General features: G+C 45.3%; 2 long non-coding RNA genes across 3 annotated transcripts in view; both read right to left on the bottom strand.

The window, feature by feature from the left end:
• The window catches only part of LOC307205857, a 135,341-nt gene that overhangs the window by 89,979 nt on the left and 24,281 nt on the right, over positions 1-21,081 (bottom strand). Inside the window, exon 1 of one of the 2 annotated variants that reach the window (XR_013834124.1) lies at positions 6,566-6,729. The exons of the other annotated variant lie outside the window; for it this stretch is intronic. This is a non-coding gene — a long non-coding RNA (uncharacterized lncRNA). Of the gene's footprint in view, positions 1-6,565; positions 6,730-21,081 lie in introns of those variants that run through there. 2 annotated transcript variants of the gene reach the window in all.
• LOC307205395 lies at positions 10,919-13,995 on the bottom strand. Its single transcript, XR_013833998.1, has 2 exons — positions 13,807-13,995; positions 10,919-11,759 (listed from the first exon to the last, which is right to left on the bottom strand). It is a non-coding gene; the product is annotated as an uncharacterized lncRNA (long non-coding RNA).

The raw sequence follows: 21,081 nt of genomic DNA, 5'->3' as shown, positions 1-21,081 counted from the left end.
TTTTGAATGTAATCCATTCATTAGCGTGCCTGCAATCTGAAGCCTGCAGAACTGCCATGGAATCTGTTCCAAGAAGCTGCCTTGCATTACGAACCAAGTTAAATGTACATTTTACATTCTACCTCATTGTGGGAGGCTCTGTGTTTTTTTTAATTAGTTTGTAGCATTATTGTTCTTCTCATGACAGTTTCAGATCCAAAATAATTGCTAAATCATGGCAAGCATTGCAGAGGAACGCCTGGTATCTGCCAGCTCAGTGCTCTCCAATTCCATGTCTGCGCATTTTTGGGTCACAGTGTAAAGGGAGGGAGCTGGAAGATAAAGGAGATGATTAGAGAAGCCTCCTTCTTTTCCTTTTTTTCTCTGACTTTCAAGATAAAAAACCCCAACTGCCTATATTAACAAAAACATTGAAAACATAGGGGAACAGACAAGTCTACCATCTTATTTGTAACTGTTACTGTCGTGTGTGTGTGTGTGTGTGTGTGTGTGTGTGTAATTATGATCTCTTAGAAATAATTTATATGGAAATCATATAGCAGGCTAAACATTAGCTGATATCAAGAGAGGCATATATCAAGCAAACTCCAAGGAACATTGCAGATCAAAATACTTATTGTTTTTGGAAATGAAACCCAAGAAACATTGAGATTTTGATGAAAAAACTGGGCATTTTAAAACTCTGATTTTCCTACTCGTATTGAAATACTGCCCCTCAATGAGGTCAAATGTAGACTTTAAACGCAAATTGTTTAGCCGCATGCGTCCCCCTGTGTCCCCCCAGAAAAAAGCACTGGGTGTGACCCATATTTGTGTCCTTTTGTATAATCAAATAACATAAGGGTTGAGACATGGTGGCATTAGTAATTAAGGATATGTGCTTCCAACAAAGGCATCCAACCAGGGACTATAATAATCTATAATGAAATATAAACTCTTGAATGAGATCACACTCTTCCCCCGTGGGGTTAATCATTGAAAGAAAAATGTTTGTGAGATTTCTAGGCATTTGTGCCAAATGCCCATTAGGAAAGAGCAATGCTGACTCAAGGCGTGGAAGCGAAAAGCAAACGGTATAAATGCTCCAGACATTTCTGTCTTCCTCACCAGAGTCTTCCAGCTTCTCTTGACTTCGGTTGCTCAGCCTTTCCTGCTGTTGGTAAGTTGTCTTTAAATCAAAGCTTTCATGGGAAAAGGTCACAGAGGCATTCTGTGACTCTGGAGCAGATTCGCTAGGGATTGTGTTTTGAAAACTTAAGGAACAGCTAAGGCTATTTTTTGTCATTTGCATACTATCCCTTGCTTTTTCTTGTAGGACTAATTGCAATCATTAACAGGTTGTCAATATGTAGTCTTATTGGAGTTCACCGATTGGGTCTGTGTTGCTTCTGGAGAGGAGGAAGGAAGTCAAATGACACCGATGGTTGGTTCAGAGAAAGAGTTCTTTATTTCTGCTCTCCGGAACAGCAGAAAGGCACTTGCGTGGTCAGTCCACAGCAAGTCCAAAGAAACGAGAAATTTCATGCAGTATATATATCCTCCAGGCACCCTCTCCCTCCTTCCCCAGGAATCCAACCACGTCAGCCTATACACACAGGTTGACATCACATATGTTCCTGATCCGGTATTCTTAACCATAAAAGGGTATTCCTTCCTGTACTTCTGAACATACAAGCGTATTCCTGTTCCTACTCTTATCTTGGAGCAAGAGGTCACAAACTCTGGCACTGTTCCTGGACTAGGTCTGTGCGTCAGAGTGTGGTAAGATAAGACCCAGACATGTCATCCCTACTCCACTGGAACAGCCAAGGTCATCCTTGCCGTCACAAACTGATAAGGGCGAGGGCTCTGAGCAGTTGTTTATACAGCCAGGTTTTTCTTTATACATTGACTCAGAGCTCAAGTTAATGGATTTTAGCTAAGGAAAAATAGGGATTTGGGTGCCCATTTCAAACAGCCTGCACAGTGATTTTTTGGGTTTGGGAAACACATTCCTTCAAATAAGTTTACCATACATTCATCAATAGGTTTACCATACCATCACCCATCTCCTACTACCTTCCTGAGAAATGTCCCCCTTACATATTTTCTTTCTTCTTTGGTAATCACTCATAGCCAAGTAAGATTCTCTTCCATAAACATGGTTTTAACAATGAGTCTGTAAGTGACTGTGGAGGCCAATTCTGGATCCACATGTCCTTACACGGTGGGGACATTGGTTTCTGGGCAAGATTTGATCACGGTGTGGATTTGCCAAGGGGGCCTTCCTCTTAGCACGTTTCTCCCTTGAGTCCTGAGTTCGAGTGTTTTCAGAGCCCATGAAACCTTTGGTAAAGGCTGTTCTCCAACTGGAGCGCTCGCAGGCCAGTTGTCAGTGTTTATACTACATTTTGCCTGTCTTCCCAAGTGATGTGTAAAATTTTCGAAGACACTGTTAAGGTCTGGTGACTTCTGTTTCAGAGTATCTGAAGAAGTGTGCATGCACACAAAAGCTTATACCAAGAACAAACGTAGTTGGTCTCTAAGGTGCTACTAGACATTTTTTTATTTTATTTTTGAGGCACATGGTAATTAGAAAGTTGCAAGCTTTCACATTTGCCTCATAGATTTGGTGTGAATTGCAGTGGAAACATGAAAATACTTACAAAGCTGGAATATTGTAATGGATTTGTTTTAGCCTGAGTGGATTGTCTAATCCAGGGACACAAAGTGCATTATGAGGAATGAGGATTCACTCTATTCACATACCAAGGGTAATACAGTCGTACCTTGGTTTTCAAACAGCATAGTTTTCAAACGTTTTGGTTCCAGAATGCCGCAAAACCGGAAGTGACTATCCCAGTTTGCGAACTATTTTTGGAAGCCGAACATCCAATGGGGCTTCTGTGGCTTCTGATCGGCTGAAGGAGCTTCCTGCATTCCATCAGAAGCCGCGCTTTGGTTTCTGAATGTTTCTGAAGTCGAACGGACTTCCGGAATGGATTCTGTTCGACTTCCGAGGTACGACTGTACAGGAGAGTTTTTTTTATCTGACTAAGCCTTTAACAAAGTAACCAAAGACCACGTAAGGTCACTAGTCACTCTTTGAACTTGTATATTCCCCTCCTCAAATTTGTAGTTTTGACTCGCCTCATGCTGTTGCTATACAGGAGTGTGAGCAACGAAGACCTCATTCTCCCCACAAAAAGGGAGGAAAAGTTGGGAGGATGAGGGTTGTTTTTGTTTTTTTGCCTGTATATCTCCTTGCTTAAAATCTATCTGCTTGCTAAATTTTACTATTTACTGTGATGTAATTGGACACCACTTTCAGAAAAGATTGCTCCTAGTATTTATTGATGCAAAATTTGTAATTAAAACAGAATCCGAGTAGACATTAGTGTACGCCATCTTAAACACTTTCATGTTATTTTTTTCCAGATTCAAACCAGTTATTCTACGATGACTACAGCTGAAATGACACCCATTTTGATAATACACATATCTGTTCAAGCAATCATATCTATTCGCTGAGGCAACCAAATTCTTTTGCTTACAATCTCCCTTCTCGCCCAGCGAAAGTTCCTATACTGAGACGAAGATGAGCTTGTCTCTCTTTTGAATGGGATTTTGATCCCCCACAGGAAAGGGGTGGGGTGGGGAATGGTACCTGAAAGGCACACCATGGATCAACGTCTAATGGCCATTTTTCATGGATGCTGTAGTTGAGATTCCTGCCTTGCATAGGTTTGGACTTGATGGCCCTTGTGGTCCCATCCAACTCTAGAATTCTATGATTGTATGGTGTCAGGAATGCTGAGCCTTCACCATCCAGACAAACCAGAATGGATTGGATCAAAAGGTTGCTCAGCATCTCTGACACTCTCGCCTACACATCCCTGATCAATGCTTCTTTGCGCTTTCCTTCTATCTCTTTTTAGCGCATCCTTTCTGTTTCCTTTCTATCACTCATTGATGGCACTCTGAATATGCATGAGGCCTGCAAGAGTTCTGATGCCTCCAGTTCCCTGAGAATCTCTTCCTTCCCCTGCGTACCTTTGCCTTGTATCAATTATAAATTCATCTGACACTTTGTCATTTAACTCTTTTGTGGCTGAAAGGATTGTTGACGTATTTGAAGCCGCTCACCTAAGAAATGCTTTCATGATCTCCTCTTTCCTCTACAATAAACACTATCTATCTGCATCATAATTATATTTGTGGTTCTGTTCATTTTTCATTTCTTTTACTCATTCCTAGGTTTCACTCCTATGGGACGCAGGTGGCGCTGTGGGTTAAAGCCTCAGCGCCTAGAACTTGCCGATCGAAAGGTCGGCGGTTCGAATCCCTGCGGTGGGGTGCGCTCCCGCTGCTCGGTCCCAGCGCCTGCCAACCTAGCAGTTCGAAAGCACCTCCGGGTGCAAGTAGATAAATAGGGACCGCTTACCAGCGGGAAGGTAAACGGCGTTTCCGTGTGCGGCTCTGGCTTGCCAGAGCAGCGATGTCACGCTGGCCACGTGACCCGGAAGTGTCTCTGGACAGCGCTGGCCCCTGGCCTCTTAAGTGAGATGGGCGCACAACCCCAGAGTCTGTCAAGACTGGCCCGTACGGGCAGGGGTACCTTTACCTTTACCTTTAGGTTTCACTCCTAAACATGGGGGGCATGTCTACCTTAGATACATTATTTCCAATAAGTCTACACTGAGTAGAACTTAGCTGGCTACAGCCCTACATCTAAAAAGAACAGCCTCCATATATATTATAAAAAAGGGTCCTCACATGTAATAATATAAATCAGAAATGTAGGGAACATAATGCCATAGTTAGTTAGTTATTTCAGAAGCAGCAAACACCACTGCAATAAGTATTAGGTAGTTATGATTTTATATCTTTGGAGGTGAGGAGCATCTGGCTGCAACATCCATTGCCCCATTGATCACCAGGGTTGATTTGGCTGATCTGGCTAGCTAGGCAAGTGTCCCCTCCCTCCCTCAACGGTCCATGTACACCCCCCTGTCAGTACGCCTTTGAGCCGATGCCAACGACTGGGCTCAACAACTGGATCTGCCCCAACTGGGCTAGGTGACTGGAGTAAATCTGAACCGCTACTGGCTTGAATGACTGTTACAGCTCTCACTCAGCCATCTAATCTCTACATAGATAACACTCAGACTCCCCACAGAGTCAGGCAGGAGAGGAAGAAGCAAAGAGCAGTTTCCTCCCCCTCCTTTCTGAAAACATCATATCAGGAGATTCTCGCAATGGGAGGGGGTGAAAATATCCACACACACCCTGAAGCTGCATGCTTGGTGAAAGAGGATGGCCATCCCAGATAGGAGTGCACCGTTCTTTGGTCAAGGGTATCAAGGGGAAAGAAGGGGTGCTCTCTCTGTTTGCCTGCACACGCGCTAAACCCTGTCTGTGGTGCCTACCCCTTTCCCCAAATGATAACACAGGAGATCAGAGTATGGGTTCAAATGGGCCACACCGTTATTGAACTTCAGAAGTGGGAAACTTGGCACAGGCCTTCCTTGGCAGGTAACCCTCTCAGCCCGCCTGGCTGAGGATATGCAGGCAGTTGAGGCCCAGTGAGAGGGGACTGCAAAGTGCCAACTTACACAGCATGCCCTTCCACCGACCTCGTCCTGGGAGTTTGACCTACATGCTGCCACTCTAGGGCCAGGGACTCCCGGTTGTGCCCTTTAATGGGCTCTGCAAGCGCCGCCGCATGGGGAGGGAGCATGAATGCATCCCCCCAATTTGATGTTAGACTAAAGGCTACTTGCCAAGGCCTAGAAAAGGGGGCTTAGCCTGAAAACACTTAGTCCATGAGTGAGGACCACCACAACGCTAACAAGCATGGTCAAATCGGCTTCGGTCCCTGCTGCACAACCCATTATTAAACTCCCAACATGTTGATATAGCCACCCTTTGCACTTTGGAGGGGGTTTTAACTGGCTTCTCCCCAAAAGCCCTTTTTTGGAAGTTTGGGGCCACTACTTCAGACCAAAGATCATTGTCCTTGATGTCCCAACGGGCCGTGGGTTCTTCAGCAGCCCTCTCACAGAACTGCTCATCGTAAGCCAAAGCCGCTGCGTCCCCTGCCATTTTTTTGCTTTTAAGATAATGCCCAGATAGTTAGCCAAGTGCCAAGCCCTATCGGGGTAAGCAGCGGCAACCAATCCCATGTAAGAGGTGAAAGCAGTTAGCCAATTGTCCAAAGTTCTATCAATATCCACTGGCTTGTCCTTCTTGCGACACGATTCAGGCTTAAACTTGGAACTACAAGAATAAGCCAGGGAGAGCAGGGCCAACAAGTCCACAAATTCCCCATTTAGAATGCGATTGCATATATTCTTTTTAAGCCGGATGCCAGGAGGCTGATCTGTGGTCTTGAAGTTTGACGCCTGCACCTTCCCTTTCTCATCAAGCCCATCCTCCCCACATGGCTCTTTGGCCCCAAAGGCACGGCGATGGTGCAGGGTGCAACGTTCCCAAATCCAACTAGGCAGGCCAGGGGCCTTGTGGGTAGTAACCCAGTACCCTTTGCACCATTCTTCTGACTCGCCACCGGAGGAATCACACGTACCTGAAAGATCCGAAGAATCTGACGAGTTCCTCTTGCACTTATACCCATGCTTCCTCGATCTGCAAGACCTCTTCTTCCTGTGACGTGCTCTGCGCGAATCAGGGCTGGAGGAGCTGTCTGATGAACTTGAAACAGGTGAGCTATGCCTACGCCTACCCTCGCAAGAGCATCAACGAGGGAACTTAGACTTATCTAAGCGCTCCTTAGCCCTAGCCAGGCGACGCTGCAGGTTCTGATGCAGTAATTCCTGCACATCGTCCTCACGGACTGGGAAGAATCACTCTCAGCAGTGAGCTCCTCTGTGTATGCCCACAAAAGATAGAAACAGTTAGCACACATCATGAATACCAACTTGGGGGAATGGGGGGGCTGACTTAGCTCCCCCCCAATAAGGAAAAACTGAAGTGGGTTGCCCTGCAGCCCGGCGGGGCACCCCCTCCCCAGTGTGATTCAGTTCTAAAAGGTCACCATGTGGCCCCCTGCGAATGGCAAAACAAGCGGGCCGGCCTAGAGGCCCAGCTGAGGCCCGCATCACCCATTTGGGCCAGCAACACCAATGGTTGGTAGCAATCCCATGCCCCCAGCTGCAAAGGTAAGCAGGCAGTGCCTGTTGCCTAGATGGGGCCTGTGCATCCCGCTTGGGTCGGCAGCAGCAGCTTCAACAAACCTCAACAAGAAGCCTCAACAGGCAAGCAGACTGCGGCTGTGGGCTAGTCAGGCCCATGCTGCCCTCCCGAGTCGTCAGACGCCTCCCGCGGGGGGAATTCCGCCCCCCCGCTGAAAAACGGGACTAGGCCTCGTTTTGCGGCCTAGTAGGGCTCGCACCGCCCTCCTGGGCCGGCAGGCAGCTGTGGGGGGGGGATGCCACCCCCGACACTGAGAAAAGTGATTAGGCTCGGTGCCACCCCCCACGTAAAAGCAAGCAGGTCGCGGCTGCGGCCTTGCTGGAGCCCCGCTCCACCCGCCTGGGTAGGAAGGGGCACCGGGCATGTGGCGGGGGGAAGCGATGCCCCTCCGCCGCCCAAATGCAAGCAGCCCATGGCTGTGGCGCAGCTGGTGTCCGCACCACCACTGGCCATCACAAAAGGCTGGTAGGCCGACCTAGCGGCCTATTCAGGGGCCGTGCTGCCCAGGAGGGCGGCGCGGGCCCTAGTAGGCCGCAAAACGCGGCCTAGTCCTTTTTTCAGTGGCGGGGGGTGGTGGAATTGCCCCCCGCCGCTGCCTACCAGCCTCTAGGTGTACGGCCAAAGCCTCCCCTCAAAACAACCCCTTTAACAGGGAACCCTGGTATTGCCGCAGCAAAGAGATGGGGGGGGCGGGAGTCACCACTACACCCCCACCCCCATTTAGGGAAGATAGACTAAAGGATTCTGCCCAAGGCCTGATACCACCAAAGTTGTGAGGTTTTGCTACGGGAAAGGCAAACCTGCCAATGCAGGAGAATTCCTTTCAACAGGGACCTTGACATAGCAGTGCCTGCGTACCTGAGGAGAAAAGTTTAACCTGCAAAAGAAGAGGAAGCAAGAGAGAACACTGTACACAAAGAATCAAGAGAAGGACTGGATAAGGCTGCTATGAGATTGATGCCCATTTCCAGAAGGTTCCAAATGGAATTTAGTTTAAGAGGGGGCAGCTGAAAGGGGAAACCACAACAAACCATCTCCTCAAATAACTCCCATCTGAGGTTTTCACTCATGGCAATGATGCAGATATTATTAGTGCTCTACTGGAAGTGGGTGATGAACTGATAGTTCTTTCTACTGGGCAGTTCAGTATATCAACCATCTTGAGTCATCCCTCCCTTCTTGGTCTTATGCAGGGGTCAGCAAACTTTTTCAGCATGGGGCCTGTCCACTATCCCTCAGACCTTGTGGGGGGGCCGGACTCTATTTTGAAAAATAATAATGAACGAATTCCTATGCCCCACAAATAACCCAGAGATGCATTTTAAATAAAAGGACACATTCTACTCATGTAAAAACACGCTGATTCCCGGACCATCTGCAGGCCAGATTTAGAAGATGATTGGGCTGGATGTAGCCCCCGGGCCTTAGTTTGCCTACCCATGGTCTTATGGCTGCACATGAGAAAAAGAGAAAGAGACATTTGCTGATCAACAGCCTAAGCTGTTGGGCCTGGTTGCCTGCAGACAACTACAACCCATTGAGAGTTCGCCTTGGTTCAAATCACAGCCCGGACTCATGTTCTGCATTTCAGCACCCCCCGCTGGGAACAGGACAGTTTGCAGTCTTAAAAGGTTAAAAAGGTAAAGGACTCCTGACAGTTAAGTCCAGTCCGGACGACTCTGGGTTTGCCGCATTCATCTCACTTTACTGGCCGAGGGAGCTGGCGTTTGTCCGCAGACCGTTTTTCTGGGTCATGAGGCCAGCATGACTAAGCCACTTCTGGCAAAATCAGAGCGGCGCACAAAAATGCCGTTTACCTTCCCGTTGGAGCGGTACCTATTTATCTACTTGCACTTTGACGTGCTTTCAAGCTGCTAGGTTGGTAGGAGCTGGGACCAAGCAATGGGAGCTCACCCCATCGCGGGGATTCGAACCGCCAACCTTCCAATTGGCAAGCCCTAGTCTCTGTGGTTTAGACCACAGAGCCACCCATGTCCCTTCTGCACCCTTTGTTGTTGTTGTTTAGTCGTTTAGTCGTGTCCGACTCTTCGTGACCCCATGGACCAGAGAACGCCAGGCACTCCTGTCCTCCACTGCCCCCCGCAGCTTGGTCAGACTCATGCTGGTAACCTCGAAGACACTATCCAACCATCTCATCCTCTGTCGCCCCCTTCTCCTTGTGCCCTCCATCTTTCCCAACATCAGGGTCTTCTCCAGGGAGTCTTCTCTTCTCATGAGGTGGCCAAAGTATTGGAGCCTCAGCTTCACAATCTGTCCTTCCAGTGAGCACTCAGGGCTGATTTCCTTCAGAATGGAGAGGTTTGATCTTCTTGCAGTCCATGGGACTCTCAAGAGTCTCCTTCAGCACCATAATTCAAAAGCATCAATTCTTCGGCGATCAGTCTTCTTTATGGTCCAGCTCTCACTTCCATACATCACTACTGGGAAAACCATAGCTTTAACTATACGGACCTTTGTTGGCAAGGTTATGTCTCTACTTCTCAAGATGCTGTCTAGGCCTGTCATTGCCCTTCTCCCAAGAAGCAGGCGTCTTTTAATTTCGTGGCTGCTGTCACCATCTGCAGTGATCATGGAGCCCAAGAAAGTAAAATCTCTCACTGCCTCCATTTCTTCCCCTTCTATTTGCCAGGAGGTGATGGGACCAGTAGCCATGATCTTCGTTTTTTTGATGTTGAGCTTCAGACCATATTTTGCACTCTCCTCTTTCACCCTCAATAAAAGGTTCTTTAATTCCTCCTCACTTTCTGCCATCAAGGTTGTGTCATCTGCATATCTGAGGTTGTTGATATTTCTTCCGGCAATCTTAATTCCGGCTAGGGATTCATCTGCACCCTTAATTCCTCCTAAATAAATTTGGAGCATCTGTGGTACCACTTCTCTGCCTAACTTCATACTGTAAGGATACAACATAATATAAAATGAGGAGCGTTGTGTAAGAGATGTGTGGAGCCTTTGGCCCTCTGGATAATGCAGAGCTGCAACTTCCATCATCCCCAGTCACAATGGCTGAATAGCTCAGTTGGTTAGAGAATGGTGCTGATAACAGAAAGGTTGGAGGTTTACTCCCCATATTGGACAGCTGAAACTTCCTGCATTCCAGGCGGTTGAACTAGATGGTCCTTAGAATCCCTTTCTACTCTGCAATTCTATGATGCTATGATAATTTTTACATTTGCCTTTATACTAGTATTACACATACTATATATGTAGCATTCTTTATCTCTCCCAGGCTGGCAGGTAAGTCGTATCGTCAGAATTAATGGAACACCCCACACAGGCCTAATCACCCAAGGAGCCTACAAAGCACAGCTGATGAGGGGCTAGGTTTGGGAGCCTGTATGACATGGGAAGAGTCTCATGGGCCATAAAGAGAAGTCCAGAGGGTCATGTTTGATCATTACACTTGAATTTCTTTCCCCTATACTATATCTAAGAAAATCAGAAGCTACACATACATAGAGAAGTATACATCTAAGTATCGGGTGACAGACACAGATAGGGATGGTTGATGGTCATACACCTTGCCCAGCAGTTTCTCTGGGGCATCCATCAGCTACTGAATGAGATGGATATTCAGTGCAGACCTAAAAAAGGTCCTCCTCCCCAAAACCCAATGAGAAGCAAACACAACAGGGTTTTTTTCTCTTTCAAATGCAGGCAGGTAAGCTTTAATGAATGAAAAAAGCAACGTGTGAAAACACTTGCCTGGTGAGCAAATGTCAAAGGGAACAAAAATATTTTACTCTGAAAGATAACAGCACAAAGCGATTGGCATGAGTTTAGCAGGACAGTTGAGGCATCAAAAAACTTGGGCATCCTTGAGAATAGTTGAACATACAGAGAACCAAAGAAGGAGATATTACTTAATGCCTTTGGAGCTTTTTGTTTTGTACTTTGAGTTAATTAAAGTCAAGCGCAGGAGGAAAAGCTGAAAAGTCAAAGCAGCAGATCTACAATCTAGCATAGAGATGGACACAAGCATCAGGAATGCTGAGCAACCACAGATCCAGTTGTCAGAGTTGTGGATTGAGGGGGCTCAGCACTGATGACACCCAGGCCTATGACATCAGCAGCAGCCATGATGGCGTATTAGGAGTTTCCAGGTAACATTTTCTTTTCAAATTCTTCTGTTGTTGTGGAGATTGACTTTGATCTTAACAGGGAGAACCGCACACCTTGGCAATTCCACGGGGTTGGCACAGACCCAAGCGGCCGTATGAGCTTCCGCCGGAGCCCCCACCGCAGGCGGTGTATCCCCCCACTCTAACTGGCTCGCAAGTGGCGGCAAGGATTGCTCCTGGGATTACCACACACATGGGAGGCGGCTGGATGTCTACTTCACATGGTGGTAACTGATTGAGGCAGCCAACATTGGCTCCAGATGTTATACCGAGGCTACTCGATGACACTCCGCCCCTGTAGGATGACAAGCCCTCACAAGGTGAACACAGTGAGCCCAAACCACCGACCGGGTAGCTGACACAAGATGGGGCACAGGATGAGACGCAGCAGGGCTGGCAAGACATCTTGGAGTGATGGAGCTGGGTCTGAAATGACAAGTGACAGGCAAGAGTTAGTGGAAGAAATCAGCTGAGGAAGGGGATGCTGAAGGAGCACTTGTCCAACAATGGGGGACGTTGAAGCAGAGGGGAGAGGCCATGTTAAAAGGGAAATTACAGAGGCTAGTGCTTTGTGGAAGAGCTGGTACCTGCCTTTGTGGATGAGATGCCCTATATTAGGAGTGACCAACATGGTGTCCTCTAGATGTTGTTGGCATGCAACTCTCACCAGCCCCAGCTAATGTTGCCAAAGTCTCAGAATGATCTGAGTTGAAGTCCACGATGTTTAGTGGACACTGCATTTAGTGGACACTTCTCCTGACTCATTAGGTATCTCTTACAAAAGACACTTTACAAATGGCATAGAATGATGCAATATCTAAGTTATGTAGGGTGCAGGAAGGAAAAAAAGGTGACCACAGCAAATAATCAGATAATAAAGAGGGACAGGCCATAGCTCAGTGGTAGAGCATCTTCCTTGCACAAAGGTCACAAGTTCAATCCCTGGCATGTCCTGGTAGGGCTGGGAGAGTCTCCTGCCTGAAAACCTGGAGAGTTACTGTCCATCCCTATTTACAGTGCTGACCAAGATGGACCAAGAGCTGGTACCCATCTTTGTGGATGCGAGTCAACCATACCCTTTCCTCTTCCTGTTTTGGGGCAACTAGCTTGCAAACATGTGCAGACCATGCAGGTGTCCCTTTTTTCCAGAGACAGTCCCGGATGTACAGAAACCATCCTTGTTTCTGATGTCCCGCTTTTCCTTAGGATGTCCCTATTTTCATCAAGAAATGTTGGAGGCTATGGAGTTATATTAGCCCCCAAGACAAAGGCATCTGAAGGCATCCCTGTATGGGGACGCTTTCTTAAAATGTTTAATGTTTTATTATGCTTTTGTATATATTTGTATCCTTCTAGAGGGGCTGGGCAAACCCAGTCAGACAAGTAGGATTTAGATAGTAAAATTATTACTATTATGGTAATAGATGTCCCCAGTGCTCCCCCCCCCCCCCAAGGATATTCAAGGGTACGTAGTACTGGCACCTCTCTCTCTCTCTCTCTCTCTCTCTCTCTCTCTCTCTCTCTCGTTAAAAATTGTGGCTCTTACTGTAACAACTTCATGGTGAGTACTGGCACCTATTTTTCCAGAAAGAAAGCACTGGATGTCCCTATTTTCATAGAAGAAATTTTGGAGGGTATGCAGAACCAGAACTACTCTCAGCGAGGGATGGAGAAATAAATGTGTTTCAGTTTGCAAATAATAGATAATAGATGTCCCCAGTGCTCCCCCCCCCCGAGGATACTCAAGGGTACGTAGTACTGGCACCTCTCTCTCTCTCTCTCTCTCTCTCTCTCTCTCTCGTTAAAAATTGTGGCTCTTACTGTAACAACTTCATGGTGAGTACTGGCACCTATTTTTCCAGAAAGAAAGCACTGGATGTCCCTATTTTCATAGAAGAAATTTTGGAGGGTATGCAGAACCAGAACTACTCTCAGCGAGGGATGGAGAAATAAATGTGTTTCAGTTTGCAAATAAAGGCAATTTTACCTAATTTTTACATTCTGAAACAAAACACGGATGGACATAAAAGGGGCCTGCTAGGTCAGGCCAGTTGTATGAAACTGTGAGGAACTAAAGTTACTGGGAAGGTGAGGGAGAGAGAGAGAGACATACAGAGAGAGGAGAGAGAATCTGAGAGGAAACCAAAATGAACAGATTCCCCCACCCCTTACTAGGATGTGGCTTACACCACTGGACTCAAAATCTGATATTTAGGAACATAAGAAAAACGTGCTGGGTCAGCAAATGGCTGAACATCCTGTTCTCACAATTACCAACTAGCTAGATGCATCTTCAGGAAAACCCAAAAGCAGAACCAGAGCATGAGAGCAACTCTCCCCTCTTGAGGATTTCAGCGATTGGCATTCAGAAGCATTCAGCTTCCAACCACGGGGGCAGAGAATAGCCATCGTGGCTAGCGATTTCATTATTTCACCCACACATACAGAATTAGAATGAATGAAAAGTACTTACCAAGAGCAGTAGCAAAAGACAGAGAGAAGGTGCTTGATTCTGATGAGATTGGTGTCCTGTGCCATGTGCTTTTATACAGTTTCTTAGAAAAAGGAAGTCATGTCTGAATCACAGCTGAGTATCACCTTTGCTGCACATATCAAAGCTACATTGACCTGTGTTATTTTCTAAGGCTGCAAGCATATTATAGGGTCTCCTCATATTATTATAGGGTTACTATATTATCTCCTTCATGGATCACTGCCTCGCCGTGGCAAAGGGGCTTGAAGAACTCAGAGAAGCTATGAACTATGCCGAGCATGGCACCCAAGATGAACAGGTCATAGTGGAGAGTTTTGACCAAACGTGATCCACTTGGAGGAGGAACTGGCAAGCCACTCCAGTATCCCTGCCAAGAAAACTCCATGGACAAAGACAGCAGGCATATAAAAGTTATGACGCTGGAAGATGATCCCCTCAGGTCGGAAGGCGTCCAACATGCTACTGGGGAAGAGTGAAGGACAAGTACAAGTAGATCCAGAGCTGATGAAGTGGCTGGGATAAAGCCAAAAGGATGTTCAGTTGCGGACATGCCTGGAAGCGAAAGGAAAGTCCAATGCTGTAAAGAAAAATATTGCATAGGAACCTGGAATGTAAGAACCATGATCCTGGGTAAGTTGGATGTGGTCAAAAATGAAATGGCAAGAATAAATATTGACATACTGGGCATCACTGAACTAAAATGGATGAGAATGGGCAAATTCATTTCGGATGACCATCATATCTACTACTGTGGGCAAGAAACCCACAATAGAAATGGAGTGGCCCTCATAGTCAACAAAAGAGTGGCAAAAGCAGTACTGGGATGCAATCTCAAAAATGATAGAATGATCTCGATACGAATCCAAGGCAGACCTTTTAACATAACAGTAATCCAAGTCTATGCACCAACTACTGGTGCGGAAGAAACTGAAATTGACCAATTCTATGAAGACTTACAACACCTTATAGAAGTGACACCAAAGAAGGATGTTCTTCTCATTATATTTTTTAAAAAATAATATTTATTAAAATTTCCAATAAAAGCATACAAAAACAAAACAACTACAATAAAAAACAAACACAAACAAAAGACAACAAGTATAATTTTAAAACTTATTTTCTCAACCTAATTTCCCCGACTTCCTCATACCTCACCATTTTGTATTCTAGTTTCATTATCCCATCAGCAACTCCATTCCCTTATTTCCCCAAAATTTTTTACAAATTCCATTCCTTTTCTTACTCTAATGTCTCTGAAAACCACAATGTTTTTAAGTCCATGTCAATCTAACATTCTTTAATCTTGTAATGTTTGTTAAGATAGTCCTTAAATTTCTTCCAATCTTCTTCCACTGTCTCTTTCTCCTGGTCTCGGATTCTGCCCGTCATCTCTGCGAGTCCCATGTAGTCTGCCATCTTCATCTGCCATTCTTCCAGAGTGGGTAGGTCTGATGTATTCCAATACTTTGCAATAAGGATCCTTTGCTGCTGTTGTTGCATATAAAAACAAAGTTCTGTCCTTCTATAACACCACATGGCTGACCATTATAGGGGATTGGAATGCTAAAGTAGGGAATCAAGAGATAAAAGGAACAACTGGCAAATTTGGCCTTGGAGAGCAAAATGAAGCAGGGCAAAGGCTAATAGAGTTCTGTCCAGAGAACAAGCTGGTCATCACAAACACGCTTTTCCAACAACACAAGAGACGACTCTACACGTGGACATCACCAGATGGGCAGCATCGAAATCAGATTGATTATATTCTCTGCAGCCAAAGATGGAGAAACTCAATACAGTCAGCAAAAACAAGACCTGGAGCTGACTGTGGCTCAGATCATCAGCTTCTTATAGCAAAATTCAAGTTTAAACTGAAGAAAGTAGGGGAAAACCACTGGGCCGGTAAGATACAATCTAAATCAAATCCCTTATAAATACACAGTGGAAGTGAGGAACAGGTTTAAGGATTTAGATTTGTTGGACAGAGTGCCTGAAGAACTATGGATGGAGGCTTACAACATTAAACAGGAGGCAGCAACAAAAACCATCCCAATGAAAAGGAAATGCAAGAAATCAAAGTGGCTGTCCAATGAGGCCTTACAAATAGCGGGGGAGAGAAGGCAAGCAAAATGTGAGGGAGAAAGAGAAGGATACAGGAAATTGAATGCAGATTTCCAAAAAAAAAAAAAAAAAAAAGCAAGGAGAGATAGGAAGGCCTTCTTAAACGAGCAATGCAAATAAATAGAGGAAAACAACAGAATGGGAAGAACCAGAGATCTGTTCAAGAAAATTGGAGATATGAAAGGAACATTTCATTCAAAGATTACCATAATAAAGGACAAAAGTGGTAAGGACCTAACAGAAGCAGAAGACATCAAGAAGAGGTGGCAAGAATACACAGAGGAATTATACCAGAAAGATATGGATGTCTCGCACACCCCAGGTAGTGGGGTTGCTGACCTTGAGCCAGACATCCTGGAGAGTGAAGTCAAATGGGCCTTAGAAAGCACTGCAAATAACAAGGCCAATGGAAGTGATGGTATTCCAGCTGAACTATTTAAAATTTTAAAAGATGATGCTGTTAAGGTGCTACACTCAATATGCCAGCAAGTTTGGAAAATTCAGCAGTGGCCAGAGGATTGGAGAAGATCAGTCTACATCCCAATCCCAAAGAAGGGCAGTGCTAAAGAATGCTCCAACTACCGCACAATTGCACTCATTTCACACGCTAGCAAGGTTATGCTTAAAATTCTACAAGGAAGGTTCGAGCAGTATGTGGACCGAGAACTCCCAGAAGCGCAAGCTGGATTTAGAAGAGGCAGAGGAACCAGAGACCAAATTGCAAACATGCGCTGGATTATGGAGAAAGCTAGAGAGTTCCAGAAAGACATCTACTTCTGCTTCATTGACTATGCAAAAGCCTTTGACTGTGTCGACCACAGCAAACTATGGCAAGTTCTTAAAGAAATGGGAGTGCCTGATCACCTCATCTGTCTCCTGAGAAATCTCTATGTGGGACAAGAAGCTACAGTTAGAACTGGATATGGAACAACTGATTGGTTCAAAATTGGGAAAGGAGTACGACAAGGCTGTATTTTGTCTCCCTGCTTATTTAACTTATATACAGAATTCATCATGCGAAAGGCTGGGCTGGATGAATCCCTAGCCGGAATTAAGATTGCCGGAAGAAATATCAACAACCTCAGATATGCAGATGACACAACCTTGATGGCAGAAAGTGAGGAGGAATTAAAGAACCTTTTATTGAGGGTGAAAGAGGAGAGCGCAAAATATGGTCTGAAGCTCAACATCAAAAAAACGAAGATCATGGCCACTGGTCCCATCACCTCCTGGCAAATAGAGGGAGAAGAAATGGAGGCAGTGAGAGATTTTACTTTCTTGGCCTCCATGATCACTGCAGATGGTATAAGCAGCCATGAAATTAAGAGACGCCTGCTTCTTGGGTGGAAAGCAATGACAAACCTAGACAGCATCTTAAAAAGTAGAGACATCACCTTGCCAACAAAGGTCCGTATAGTAAAAGCTATGGTTTTCCCAGTAGTGATGTATGGAAGTGAGAGCTGGACCATAAAGAAGGCTGATCGCTGAAGAATTGATGCTTTTGAATTATGGTGCTGGAGGAGACTCTTGAGAGTCCCATGGACTGCAAGAAGATCAAACCTCTCCATTCTGAAGGAAATCAGCCCTGAGTGCTCACTGGAAGGACAGATCGTGAAGCTGAGGCTCCCATACTTTGGCCACCTCATGAGAAGAGAAGACTCCCTGGAAAAGACCCTGATGTTGGGAAAGATGGAGGGCACAAGGAGAAGGGGACGACAGAGGACAAGATGGTTGGACAGTGTTCTCAAAGCTACCAGCATGAGTTTGAGCAAACTGCGGGAGGCAGTGGAAGACAGGAGTGCCTGGCGTACTCTGGTCCATGGGGTTACGAAGAGTCGGACACGACTAAACGACTAAACAACAACAAAGTTTTCAAAACACGATCCCTAGCGAATCTACTCCGGAGTCACAGAATGCCTATGCGCGCTTTTCGTATGAAAGCTTTCATTTAAAGGAATGGCTTCAGAAGGGGACTTTACTTCAGTGTTAAATAGAATTTATGAAAGATTGGAAGGTATAAGTAAACAAGTTGCTGAACAATCAACTAAGGTAGACCAAAATACTGCCAGTATTAACAACTTGGGGCAGAAGATGGACACCAATAAACGACTAAACAACAACAAACTATATTATAACCTTTTGCACCCTCTCATTTCAGATATTATAGTCCTTGGCAGTAGCTAATTCTACTCCAGTCAGATCAACACTGATGTGTCTTTCATTAATTTGTTGTTGTTGTTTAAGGTGGTGGTTTGTGTTCATTGTCTATGTTTCCGGAACCCACAACACACCGGAAGCCCCTTAGCTTCCATTCTCCTTAATGAGGACAATGGGAACTAAATTTGTACCCATTAAAAAAAAATGCATCTAGTGAGTTATATCTAACTCATAAACCGCTGACCTGCCTATGTCTGCTTGATTCAGTGTGTACTTGGAGGAGGAATGACCAGCTGGAGAAGCGCAGAAAGAAAAAAACACCATGGTACACAAGCATCAGCACAACCAGACGCCTTCATCTGCCCCAGCTGCCACAAAACATGTATCTCCCATATTGGTTTCTACGGTCACAGAAGGCACTGTAACTCTACAATGGTTTGACTTCACCCCCAAAGACGCACTCTTCCATTATCTCCTGAGACAGACTGAGAACAAGAAGTAGACTCAGAATCAGAGGAGACCTATTGAAATCAATGATCATGGATAACTCCAAACTGCGTGAATGGTCTGCAAATAGAAAATGCTAGTCAAGGCAAACAAGTGTAAAGGAAAGTTTTCTTTGACTCCTGGAAAGCACGTCTAAGTGAACTGAACCCACAACTGTGAGTTGTGAGCACCAAACTCAGCAGAGTATAAAAAAGATGGAAGAAAGCTGCGAAGCATAACTTCTTTCATTTCTAATAGATACTGCAAGCTAAAACTGAAGTGCTACTGGCTTGAATGAGTGTTACAGCTCTCACTCAGCCATCTAATCTCTACATAGATAACAATCATAGATTGTTACATAGATTGTTACATAGATAACACAGAGTGAGGCAGGAGAGGAAGAAGCGAAGAGCAGTTTCCTCCCCCTCCTTTCTGAAAACATCATATCAGGAGATTATCGCAATGGGAGGGGGTGAAAATATCCACACACACACACACAAACACACACACCCGCAGCTGCATGCTTGGTGAAAGAGGATGGCCATCCCAGATAGGAGTGCACTGTTCTTTGGTCCATTGCATACAATATTTGAATAGAAATAAAGTGAAAAGAAGGCGTGCTCTTTCCACCTCTCTACCTCTCCTGCAGACCTAGAACATTGCTAGGGAAATATCCAATGCACCCCAGAGAAAGTGAAAAATGCCAGTTCTCTATGTGACCATCATTTCGCGTTTAGCCAGCCTCTCTCAGCGCCATCAGACCTTACAGTACAACATCAGAGGGTCCTTAAACATGTATTTCAAAGATTTGCAACATGACTGTGAAGAGGTTCTGACGTTTGCTGTCACTCCCCGCTTTGCTCAGCAGCTGAGACACTACACACAGCTGAGGAGAGGGAGCCAGAAGTGTAGTAAATAAGGATGATGATATTGTAAGTAAGGGCAGCATTTTAGAGCATTCTGGCTGGATCCTGGGAAGAACTTTTTGGGGGGACCGGGGCATCATGAAGGTATACAGGCAAAAAACAAAACCCCAGGATGGCTTAGAGATAATTAGGGGGACATTTGTGAGGGAAAGTGGAAGAGGAGGAGGAAAAAGAGTCAACCCACAAAAGGAATCTGAGTTGTGTCAGCAATGACAATGTGGATGGGAACACTACGGCACGGGGACTATCAGTACAGGAGCTAAAAGGGATTAGGGATTAGAGGAAGAAAAACAAAGAGGGTTCAGACAGAAGGGTTGGAATTGAGAAAAGGCCAGGAAAAATTAAAGAGGAGGTGGCGGAGGCTAGTGTCTCCCAGGAAGCAGCCTGAGATGCAATTGCAGTTTTGGAAATGTGTCAGAAGGAAATGATTCTCTGTCTTAGTTGAATTTCAGAAGAACCAGAGGAAGATATAAGGTCCAAATTGATTAAGGAGTTGCTTAATTAGATAGAGGTACAGGAAGAACTGATGGAAAACTCGATTGATTAAATCTTCTGAATTAAATCAAGCTTTGCAAAGATGAAAAAAAGTTACCAGGAGACTGTCTGGTAATTTTTAATTTACGCCAAATCAGAGACCAAATAATACAAACAGAGTATCAGAATAGATTACAGATAGGGGAGGAAAATAAAATGATTCTAAAAGAAATTCCTGTCCAACTTCTAAAAAACCCAAGCTAATTCCAATTTTTTGACAGATGCTCTGAGAAATAAGCAAATTCCATATACATCGGAGTTCCTGAAAGGAGTCTCTTTTACATATAAAAACAAGAAACAACTGTCAGGGAACTGCCATCGGAGCTAGAGGCAGAGGCAAGGCTCCAAAGCGAAGCTGGAGAAGGGCCCAGCAGGGAGAGAGGCAGCTCATCGGCTGGGGAAGGAAATCAGCGTAACACCAGGGATAAAGGGGGGCAGATGGGGGAATCGGCGAGGGGGCTCCAGGACTCTTCGCTGGAGACCAGCGGGGAGAGCACGGGTCCTCTGCTGCCCACACCCACCCTGCGCAGGGAGAGTAGGCGGAGACTTGGCGTCAAACAACTTCTTTGCTGGAAGAGGTTCAAGAAATGCCCACTGACGGATTCTGCTAGCGACTGAAACAGCCACGAAGTGAAGGGCTGTCCAGACAGAAAGGGTTTAACCAGGCTACCTAGCCAGGAGCGGCGGCAACTTACGCACGAGCAACCCCTATAACCACTACAGCAATGATGCAGGGATATATCTGAAGCACAGAAATTTCACATGAAAAATTTAATATAAGAATTAGGAGAAGGCATGCTCGTGACAGGAGCAGAAAGGGGGATAGAGGAATTACCTGAGGATAGCACTGATAAACAGGAAGAAGAGGAAGACTAACAAAGACATAATTAAAGCAGGAATAAAAATAATAATTATTTTCCTTAAATTAAACCAGAATGGCAGATTAAAAATACTAACTTGGAATGAAAATGGCTTAAATAGAAAAAATACAAGGAACATTGCAGATGAGAATACTTATTGTTTTTGAAAATAA

The sequence above is a fragment of the Podarcis cretensis genome (genome assembly GCF_951804945.1).
Source record: "Podarcis cretensis genome assembly, chromosome: 16".
Taxonomy (NCBI): Eukaryota; Metazoa; Chordata; class Lepidosauria; order Squamata; family Lacertidae; genus Podarcis; species Podarcis cretensis.
The sequence above is the reverse complement of the archived record's forward strand: the minus strand, read 5'-3'. Positions and strand labels throughout refer to the sequence as shown.